General features: G+C 39.0%; 1 non-coding gene across 1 annotated transcript; it reads right to left on the reverse strand.

Moving 5' to 3' along the window:
* Positions 1–8,896: 8,896 nt before the first annotated feature.
* On the reverse strand, positions 8,897–9,004 carry LOC112788637 (small nucleolar RNA R71). Its single transcript, XR_003195994.1, has one exon. It is a non-coding gene; the product is annotated as a small nucleolar RNA R71 (small nucleolar RNA).
* Between the last annotated feature and the right edge of the window lie 2,704 nt (positions 9,005–11,708).

The raw sequence follows: 11,708 nt of genomic DNA on the forward strand, positions 1-11,708 counted from the left end.
AGTGTATACACAAATCCAATGAGGGTTCAATAGCTCATCTCCATATATCCATGTTTAATCACTGTTTATCTTGCAAGTTTGTGAACTCTTTTGATTAACTCAACTCAATTGTGAATGTATTTAAATATGATTTAGCCTGGGTTATGCATATATGATTCCTTAAAAATTAGACTCAATTTAACCACATCTAAGCTTTGTATATCTAGGTGGATAGTAATTAGAATTGCAAGATTCATTTAGGTAGCTTGCATTTAGATAGATTGCATTGCATAGATTCTACCATTCTACCTTCACTCTTTTTCAGTTTCTCTTGAATTTAGCATGAGGACATGCTAATGTTTAAGTGTGGGGAGGTTGATAAACCACTATTTTATGATTTATCTTGTGCTCAATTGAGTGGTTTTTATCAATTCTTCACCCACTTATTCATATAATTTGCATGGTTTTACAATTCCTTCCTTATTATGTGATATATGTGAAAACATGTTTCCTAAGCCTTAAAAATATTAATTTTAATTATCCTTTATTATCATTCGATGCCGTGATCTGTGTGTTAAGTATTTTCAGGCTTTATAGGGCAGGAATGGCTTAGAGGACAGAAAGGAAACATGAAAAAGTGGAAGGAACGCGCAAAATAATGTTTTGAAGAAACTGACAGCGACGCGCGCGCATGGACGACGCGGACGCGTGTCTAGTGCAGAGCACAAGCGACGCGTACGCGTGACAAGGAAAATCTCCAAATGATGCGCACGCGTGACCTACGCGTACGCGTGACAGACGCCACGTGCAGAAAGTTGCAGAAGTCGCCCCCAGCGATTTCTGGGCTCCTTTTTGCCCCAAATCCAAGCCCGGAAACACAAAATAGAGGCTGGAGAATGGGGAAATCAAATCATTCATCAATCATTCATTCATTAAGGATAATTTTAGGTTTTAGATGTAGTTTTCTAGAGAGAGGTTCCCTCCTCTCTCTTAGGTTTTAGGAATTATGATTTCTCTTAGTTTTAGGTTTATCTCTTCTTCATTCCAGGTTCAATGTTCCTTTAATTTATGTTCTCTTCTACTTTTATTTATTCTATTACTTTAATTTGTTTATTTTCCTAATATTTGTTTATGAACTCCATGTTAGGATTGATTTTCTTATTTAATACAAATTGAAGTATTTCAGAATTATGATTGCTTTCTTCTATTTATGTTATTGATGCTTCCAATTTAATTTAGATTTCTCCCCTTTGCTTTGATTGAGTAATTGGTGACACTTGAGTTATTAAACTCAGCTGTTGATTGAAAAATTAGAATTTGCTGACTAATTTGGATCCCTCTAAAGCTAGTCTTTCCATAGGAGTTGACTAGGACTTGAGGAATCAAATTAATTAGTCCACTTGCCTTTTCTTTATTTAGTAAGGGTTAACTAAGTGGGAGCAATAACAATTCTCATCACACCTAATAAGGATAACTAGGATGAGATTTCCAGTTCTCATACCTTGCCAAGAGTTTTTCTAGTTATTAATTTACTTCCTTGCCAATTTATTTCCTTGTTCCCTATTTCAAAAACCTAAAAAAGATACAATTTCATAACCAATAATAAATCATACTTCCCTGCAATTCCTTGAAAGACGACCCGAGGTTTGAATACTTCGGTTGTCAATTTTATTAGGGGTTTGTTACTTGTGACAACCAAAATTTTTGTATGAAAGGATTCTCTGTTGGTTTAGAAGCTATACTTACAATGTGATTATTTTTATGAAATTCTTTACTAGCAAAAGTCCTCTTGTCAGAGGGATCGCAACACCCCTCCTAAAATGTGTATCGACTTCCAATACAAGGGAAGTCCTGGAAGAAGTACACAGCGGCATGTGTGGCAACCACTTGGGGGCACGAGCTCTTTCCAAAAAGGTACTCCGAGCAGGGTTCTTCTGGCCAACTTTTCAAAAAGAGGCAACCGAGTTCATTAAAACGTGCCCACCATGTTAGAAGCATGCTAATTTTCATATCGCTCCACCAGAGGAGCTCATCAGTGTTACATCACCCTGGCCATTCGCAAAATGGGGGCTCGACCTCCTCAGACCCTTTCCCCAGGGGTCGGAACAAGTCAAGTTTCTCATTGTAGGGGTAGACTATAATACAAAATAGATTGAGGCAGAGCCGCTAGCTAATGCCACCGCTCGAAGAAGTCGGAAATTTCTATACAAGAACATTATCACAAGGTTCGGGGTCCCTTACTCCATCACCACAGATAATGGCACCTAATTCATTGACACAGGTTTCAGGAACTTGGTAGCTGACTTGAAAATAAAGCACCAATTCACATCAGTAGAACACCCATGAGCCAACGAACAGGCAGAAGCTGCCAACAAACTCATACTACCTGGATTAAAATGGAGATTACAGGACGCAAAGGGAGCTTGGGCCGAAGAGCTCCCACAAGTCCTATAGGCATATCGAATAACTCTGCACTCCACCACAGGAGAATCACCCTTCCGACTCGCTTACGGAATGGAGGCAATGATCCCAGTGGAGATGGAAGAGGGATCTCCCAGAATGATCCTCTACAACGAAGAGTTCAACTCCCAAAGGCAAAAGGAAGAGCTCGACCTACTTTCAGAAGTCCGAGAAAGAGCTCGGATTAGAGAAGAAGCACTAAAGCGTCGAATGGCTTTAAGGTATAATCAGAAGGTAGTCCAGCGAAGTTTTGCCAACAACGATCTTATCTTGATCCGAAATGATATCGGAGCAGGTCGATCAAGAGAAGGGAAGCTAGCAGCTAACTGGAAAGGACTTTACCGAGTTATAGAGGTACTGTGAAAAGGCTACTACAAAGTGTCCGACCTCGAGGGGCAAGAGCTACCAAGGTCATGGTATGCCTGTAACCTAAGAAGGTACTATAGTTAGAAAGTAATAAAGATCTTAGGCCAAGGTGCACTCTTTTTCCTGAAAGGGTTTTTTAATGAGGCGTCAGGCCAAGATCTACAAAAATGCCCGACTTAGAAGGGTAAGCGCTCATATGTATATATTCTTGTCTATATTCCTATTTTCCATTTGAATAAAGTTTTTTAGATTCCCTAAAATGTTTTCCTACCAAGACGCATTAATCTGAGCGGAAAAATTTATTGCCCGATTACAAAGAGGTCGGAAAGGTGAAAACCAAATTCATCGCCCAATTACAAAGAGGTCGGAAAGGTGAAAACCAAATTCACTGGCAAGGTGAAAACCAAATTCATCACCCGATTACAAAGAGGTCGGCAAGATGAAAACCAAATTCATCGCCCGATTACAAAAAAGTCGGCAAGGTGAAAATGATAAAAACATATTAATGTAAGAAGTTATAAAAAGTAATCCATAAAAAGCGGCCTGACGAGGTCTGACTAAAAATGGACTACTAAAAATAACTTAAGAAGGATCGACAGGAGATGTCGGACCAACGAAAGGATCACTAAAAAGGGACAAAGACACCTCGCAAAGGCTCGAAAAGTGTGCGCTAAAAGGGACACAGCTTCGCCCAAAAAGCCACGACTTCACGACAAGGCTATCAAAATTGTTCAGACTAACTAAAAAGGTTCTACGAGAACACTAAAAAGTTGTCGGACAAGTTAGCCCCAAGGATCATCTCGACCAAGCAGAAAGTGGATAAAACCAGAAATGATAAAAAAGAGGTCGGACAGCAAAGTACCAACTCTTTATAAAGATTTGCAAAGGTTGCAAAAGTACGATCAACATATAAAGAGAAACACAACTATCATTAAAGACTCAGAAGGCCACCTGTAAGACAGCCTCAACAGTTCAAAGTGCTTTATTTTTTCTACTTATAAAGTTGCATAGAAGCAACTAAAGTAAAAAAAGTCTACCACATTAAAAGTTACACAAAAAAAAAACTAGAGTTCAAAAGCCCACAAGCTGGGCTACACAAATAAACAAGAGATCACAAGGGGTCCAAAGTCTCCCCGGTAGCAGCATCCATGGCTGAAGGAGGAGGAATGGTCTTCAAAGGAGTGGCATCCACAGTCCCATCCTCCCGATTGAGAATCTGAACATCAGGATCAGATTCGGGATGGTCGACATCAGCCGAATGAGTTGAAGAAGTCATGGTGGCAGAAGCTTTGGCTGGCGGCGCAGGAGGAGGTCCGTCATCTTCATCATCTGGGGCAGGAACGATCTTACCGCCCTCCACGACATTATCCAGACTGAAAAGAGTCAGGTCGAGCTCGGGGGCAAGAACTCAGACCTGGGCTTTCAAGTTCTCATAAGCATCAGTCACATAGCCCACAAGATGATCCTGAAGCTCGGCATAATCAGCCTGGGCAGACTGAATCCTCTCCTTGGCCTCCAACAGCTTGCCATAAGTGTGAGTATAACTCTCTTTATGCTTTTTTGCCGTCTCTTTGGCCAAGTTCGCAGCAGCCTCAGCAGCAGTAGCTCGGGACTTCTCTTTTTCCACATACAGCTCCAATTTTACGACCTTAGCATCAAGCTCATCCTTCAACCCCTTGATTCTATCAAATTCCAATTTAGCATCCTCCGTAAAGGCCTTAGTCGCATGGACCGAGGAACCTTGGAAAGTACGGAACAAGGCTGCACCCATATGAGCCATCCAAACACTATTGTTGGTGATGAAATCCAAGTGACGAAGGATGGACACATCGTCCATTGGAAGATGGCCATAAGGAGCAATCTGATTGTCAACAAACCCCACGACATTAAAATCAGGGGCATTCAAGTCATAGGGACCAACCGTCTTTTGCTTTTTTGGAGGAGGACCAGTAGTAGGAGAAGTCGGCTGGAGAGGGTCAGAAGGAACCACACGAACCTGAGGAGTCGGAATGATCCTCCTCGGTCCAGAAGTGTCCGAGGTTGGCTTCTTGATGAGCAGATAATTTATACGCTTTTTGGCATTGTTTTTAGTATGTTTTTAGTAGAATCTAGTTACTTTTAGGGATGTTTTTATTAGTTTTTATGTTAAATTCACATTTCTGGACTTTACTATGAGTTTGTGTGTTTTTCTGTGATTTCAGGTATTTTCTGACTGAAATTGAGGGACTTGGGCAAAAATCAGATTCAGAGGTAGAAGAAGGACTGCTGATGCTGTTGGATTCTGACCTCCCTGCACTCAAAGTGGATTTTCTGGAGCTACAGAACTCAAAATGGTGCACTTCCAACTGCGTTGGAAAGTAGACATCCAGGGCTTTCCAGAAATATATAATAGTTCATACTTTGGCCGAGTTTAGATGACGCAAATGGGCGTTGAACGCCAGTTCTACGCTGCTGTCTGGAGTTAAACGCCAGAAACACGTCACAAGCCAGAGTTGAACGCCAGAAATACGTGACAAATTGGCGTTCAACTCCAAGAATGATCTCTGCACGTGTAACATTCAAGCTCAGCCCAAGCACACAACAAGTGGGCCCCGGAAGTGGATTTATGCATCAATTACTTACTTCTGTAAACCCTAGTAGCTAGTTTATTATAAATAGGACTTTTTACTATTGTATTAGAGATCTTCGGATCATCTTTTGATCATTTTTAGATCTCTAGACCTCCATGGGAGGCTGGCCACTCGGCCATGCTTACCCTCTATTCACTTATGTATTTTTCAACGGTAGAGTTTCTACACTCCATAGATTAAGGTGTGGAGCTCTGCTGTTCCTCAAAGATTAATGCAAAGTACTACTGTTTTTCTATTCAATTCAACTTATTCCGCTTCTAAGATATTCATTCGCACTTCAACCTGGATGTGATGAACGTGACAATCATCATCATTCCCTATGAACGCGTGCCTGACAACCACTTCCGTTCTACCTTCGATTGAATGATTATCTCTTGGATCTCTTAATCAGAATCTTCGTGGTATAAGCTAGATTGATAGCGGCATTCATGAGAATCTGGAAAGTCTAAACCTTGTCTGTGGTATTCCGAGTAGGATTCTGGGATTGAATGACTGTGACGAACTTCAAACTCGCGAGTGCTGGGCGTAGTGACAGACGCAAAAGGAGGGTGAATCCTATTCCAGTATGATCGAGAATCTCAAGATGATTAGCCGTGTTGTGACAGAGCATTTGGACCATTTTCACAAGAGGATGGGATGCAGCCATTGACAAGGGTGATGCCTCCAGACGATTAGCCATGCAGTGACAGCGAATCGTACCATTTTCCAGAGAGGATCAAAAGTAGCCATTGCCAATGGTGATGTCCTTACATAAAGCCAGCCATAGAAAGGAGTAAGACTGATTGGATGAAGACAGCAGGAAAGCAGAGGTTTAGAGGAACGAAAGCATCTCTATGCGTTTATCTGAAATTCTCACCAACGATTTACATAAGTATTTCTATCCTTATTTTATTATTTATATTCGAAAATTCCATAACTATTTTATATCCGCCTGACTGAGATTTACAAGATGACCATAGCTTGCTTCATACTAACAATCTCCGTGGGATCGACCCTTACTCGCGTAAGGTTTATTACTTGGACGACCCAGTGCACTTGCTGGTTAGTTGTGCGAAGTTGTGATAAAAAGTTGAGATTACAATTGAGCGTTCCATGTTGATGGCGCCATTGATGATCACAATTTCGTGCACTAAGTTTTTGGCACCGTTGCCGGGGATTGTTCGAGTTTGGACAACTGACGGTTCATCTTGTTGCTTAGATTTGGTAATTTTCTTCTTATTTTCAAAAAGTTTTAAAAAAAAAATTTTCAAACATCTTTCAAAAATTTTCTCCTTTGTTTTCGAAAAAAAAATATAAATCTTTTCAAAAATATATTTTTCTTCAGAATTTTTAAGAATGAATTCTAGTGTTTCATGAAGTTTTGGACTGAGGTTTTAGCCTAAAATTCAATGAATTACTCACATATTCATGCTAAAGCTTGACTGGCTATAAAGCCATGTCTAACCCTCAGATTGGAGCTTTAGACTAAGATTGTAAGATTCCTGGATTTCATATTAAAAATTTTGGAATCTTTATTTTTATTTTTCAAATAATTTTCGAAAAATCCAAAAAAATCATAAAATCATAAAAATAAAAAATATTTTATGTTTCTTGTTTGAGTCTTGAGTCAAGTTGAAAGTTTGGTGTCAATTGCATATTCATCTTGCATTTTACGAAAAATTCATGCATTCATAGTGTTCTTCATGATCTTCAAGTTGTTCTTGGTAAGTCTTCTTGTTTGATCTTGATGTTTTCATGTTTTGTGTCTTTTCTTGTTTTTCATATGCATTCTTGCATTCATAGTGTCTATACATGAAAAAAATTTTAAGTTTGGTGTCTTGCATGTTTTCTTTGCATTAAAAATTTTTCAAAAATAAGTTCTTGATGTTCATCTTGACATTCATAGTGTTCTTGGTATTCATCTTGACATTCATAGCATTCTAGCATGCATTCATTGTTTTGATCCAAAATTTTCATGCATTGCATCATTTTTCATGTTTTTCTCTCTCATCATTAAAAATTCAAAAATCAAAAAAATATCTTTCCCTTTTTCACTCATAAATTTCGAAAATTTGGATTGACTTTTTCAAAAATTTTTAAAAATTCAATTGTTTCTTATGAGTCAAATCAAATTTTCAATTTAAAAATCTTATCTTTTTCAAAATCAAATATTTTTCATTTTTCTTAGTTATTTTCGAAAATTTTAAAAATATTTTTCAAAAATCTTTTTCTTATCTTTATTACATAATTTTCGAAAATAACATCATCAATTAATATTTTGATTCAAAAATTTCAAGTTTGTTACTTACTTGTTAAGAAAGATTCAAACTATAAGTTCTAGAATCATATTTTGTGATTTCTTGTGAATCAAGTCATTAATTGTGATTTTAAAAATTAAATCTTTTTCAAAATTAATTTCAATCATATCTTTTCAAAAATATCTTTTTATCTTATCTTTTTCAAAAATTTGATTTTAAAATATATTTTCTAACTTCCTATCTTCTTATCTTTTCAAAATTGATTTTCAAATTTGTTTCAACTAACTACCTAACTTTTTGTTTGTTTCTTATCTTTTTCAAAACTACCTAACTAACTCTCTCTCTCTCTCTAATTTTCGAAAATATCTTCCCTCTTTTTCAAAATTTCTTTTTAATTAACTAATTATTCTAATTTTTTATCTTAATTTTCAAAAATTACTAACCTTTTTCAAAAACTATTTTCGAAAATCACTAACTCTTTTTCAAAAATAATTTTTGAAAATTTTCTCTCTCTTATCTCCTTCTATTTATTTATTCATCTACTAACACTCATCTCACCCAAATTCGAACCCCCTCTTTCATCTGTGTTCGAATTTTTTCTTCTTCTTTTCTTCTACTCACACAGGGACCTCTATACTGTGGTAAAAAGGATCCCTAATATTATTATTTCTTTGTTCCCCTCTTTTTCATATGAGCAGGAGCAAGGACATGAATATTCTTGTTGAAGCAGATCCAGAACCTGAAAGGACTCTGAAAAGAAAACTAAAAGAAGCTAAATTACAACAATCCAGCAAGCACCTTTCAGAAATTTTCGAACAGGAAGAGGAGATGGCAGCCGAAAATAATAATAATGCAAGGAGGATGCTTGGTGACTTTACTGCACCTAATTCCAATTTACATGGAAGAAGCATCTCCATTCCTGCCATTGGAGCAAACAATTTTGAGCTTAAACCTCAATTAGTTTCTCTGATGCATTAGAACTGCAAGTTTCATGGACTTCCATCTGAAGATCTTTTTCAGTTCTTAACTGAATTCTTGCAGATATGTGATACTGTTAAGACTAATGGAGTAGATCCTGAAGTCTACAGGCTCATGTTTTTCCCTTTTGCTGTGAGAGACAGAGCTAGAATATGGTTGGACTCTCAACCCAAAGATAGCCTGAACTCTTGGGATATGCTGGTCAAGGCTTTCTTAGCCAAGTTCTTTCCTCCTCAAAAGCTGAGTAAGCTTAGAGTGGATGTTCAAACCTTCAGACAGAAAGAAGGTGAATCCCTCTATGAAGCTTGGGAGAGATACAAAGAACTGACCAAAAAGTGTCCTTCTGACATGCTTTTAGAATGGACCATCATGGACATATTCTATGATGGTATGTCTGAATTAGCTAAAATGTCATCGGATACCTCTGTAGGTGGATCCATTCACTTAAAGAAAATGCCTGCAGAAGCTCAAAAACTCATTGACATGGTTGCTAATAACCAGTTCATGTACACTTCTGAGAGGAACCCTGTGAGTAATCGGACGCCTATGAAGAAGGGAGTTCTTGAAATTGATACTCTGAATGCCATATTGGCTCAGAATAAAATATTGACTCAGCAAATCAATATGATTTCTCAGAGTCTGAATGGAATGCAAGCTGCATCCAACAGTACTCAAGAGGCATCTTCTGAAGAAGAAGCTTATGATTCTGAAAACCCTGCAATAGCAGAGGTGAATTACATGGGTGAACCTTATGGAAACACCTATAACTCATCATGGAGAAATCATCCAAATTTCTCATGGATGGATCAACAAAAGCCTCAACAAGGCTTTAATAATGGTGGAAGAAACAGGTTTAGCAATAGCAAGCCTTTTCCATCATCCATTCAGCAACAGACAGAGAACTCTGAACAAAATACCTCTAATTTAGCAAACTTAGTCTCTGATCTATCTAAGGCCACTGTGAGTTTCATGAATGAAACAAGATCCTCCATTAGAAATTTGGAAGCACAAGTGGGCCAGCTGAGTAAAAGAGTCACTGAAATCCCTCCTAGAACTCTCCCAAGCAATACAGAAGAAAATCCAAAAGGAGAGTGCAAGGCCATTGATATAACCATCATGGCCGAATCCAAAGAGGAAGGGGAGGGCGTGAATCCCAAGGAGGAAGACCTCCTGGGACGTCCAGTGATCAATAAGGAGTTTCCCTCTGAGGAACCAAAGGAATCTGAGGATCATCTAGAGACCATAGAGATTCCATTAAACCTCCTTATGCCATTCATGAGCTCTGATGAGTATTCCTCTTCTAAAGAGAACGAGGATGTTACTGAAGAGCAAGTTACCAAGTACCTTGGTGCAATCATGAAGCTGAATGCCAAATTATTTGGTATTGAGACTTGGGAGGATGAACCTCCCTTGTTCACCAATGAACTAAGTGATCTGGATCAACTGACATTGCCTCAGAAGAAACAGGATCCTCTAAAGTTTGTAATACCTTGTACCATAGGCAACATGATCTTTGAAAAGGCTCTATGTGACCTTGGTTCAGGGATAAACCTCATGCCCCTCTCTGTAATAGAGAAACTGGGAATCTTTGGGGTGCAAGCTGCTAAAATCTCATTAGAGATGGCAGACAATTCAAGAAAACAGGCTTATGGACAAGTAGAGGACGTGTTAGTAAAGGTTGAAGGCTTTTACATCCCTGCTAATTTCGTAGTCCTAGATACTGGGAAGGATGAGGATAAATCCATCATCCTTGGAAGACCCTTCCTAGCCACAGCAAGAGCTGTGATTGATGTTGACAGAGGTGAATTAGTCCTTCAATTGAATGGGGACTCCCTTGTGTCTACAACCCAAGGTTATCCTTCTGTAAACATGGAGAGGAAGCATAAAAAGCTTCTCTCAAAATAGAGTCAACCAGAGCCCCCACAGTCAAACTCTAAGTTTGGTGTTGGGAGGCCACAACCAAACTCTAAGTTTGGTGTTGAACTCCCATATCCAAACTCTAAGTTTGGTGTTGGGAAGTCTCAACAATGCTCTGAACATCTGTGAGGCTCCATGAGAGCCGAATGTCAAGCTATTGACATTAAAGAAGCGCTTGTTGGGAGGCAACCCAATTTTTATTTATCTAATTTTATGTTTTATTAGGTTCATGATCATGTGGAGTCACAAAATAAATATAAAAATTGAAAACGGAATCAAAAACAGCAGAAGAAAAATCATACCCTGGAGGAAGACCTTACTGGCGTTTAAACGCCAGTAAGAAGCATCTGGCTGGCGTTCAATGCCAGAACAGAGCATGGTTCTGGCGCTGAACGCCCAAAATGGGCAGCATCTGGGCGTTTGAACGCCAGAATTGTACCCTGGAGAAGAGCTGGCGCTGAACGCCCAGAACAAGCATGGTTCTGGCGTTCAACGCCAGAAATGGGCAACAAATGGGCGTTCAATGCCCAGAACAAGCACCAATCTGGCGCTGAACGCCCAGAGTTGTGTGCAAGGGCATTTTGCATGCCTAATGTGGTGCAAGGTTGTAAATCCTTGAACACCTCAGGATCTGTGGACCCCACAGGATCCCCACCTACCTCCACTCACTTCTTCTCACCCCTCTTTCACATAATCCCATAAACACTCTTCCCCAAAACTCTTCACCAATCACCTCAATCTCTCTTCCCTATCACCACTTCACCACTCACATCCATCCACTCTTCCCCAAAAGCCTACCTCATAAACTCCACCTACCTTCAAAATTCAAAATCAATTTCCCACCCAAACCCACCCTATATGGCCGAACCTTACCCCCCTCCCTTCCCTATATATAGCCCTCCATTCTTCCTCATTTTCACACAACACAACCCTCTCTTCTCTTCTTGGCCGAATATACCACTCCCCCCTCTCCCCCATATTTTTTTCTTCTTCTTCATCTATTCTTTCTTTTCTTGCTCGAGGGTGAGTAATATTCTAAGTTTGGTATGGTAAAAGCATAAGCTTTTTGTTTTTCCATTACCATTGATGGCACCTAAGACCGGAGAATCCTCTAGAAAAGGGAAAGGGAAGACAAAAGCTT

This window comes from Arachis hypogaea, chromosome 20 (genome assembly GCF_003086295.3).
Source record: "Arachis hypogaea cultivar Tifrunner chromosome 20, arahy.Tifrunner.gnm2.J5K5, whole genome shotgun sequence".
NCBI lineage: Eukaryota > Viridiplantae > Streptophyta > Magnoliopsida > Fabales > Fabaceae > Arachis > Arachis hypogaea.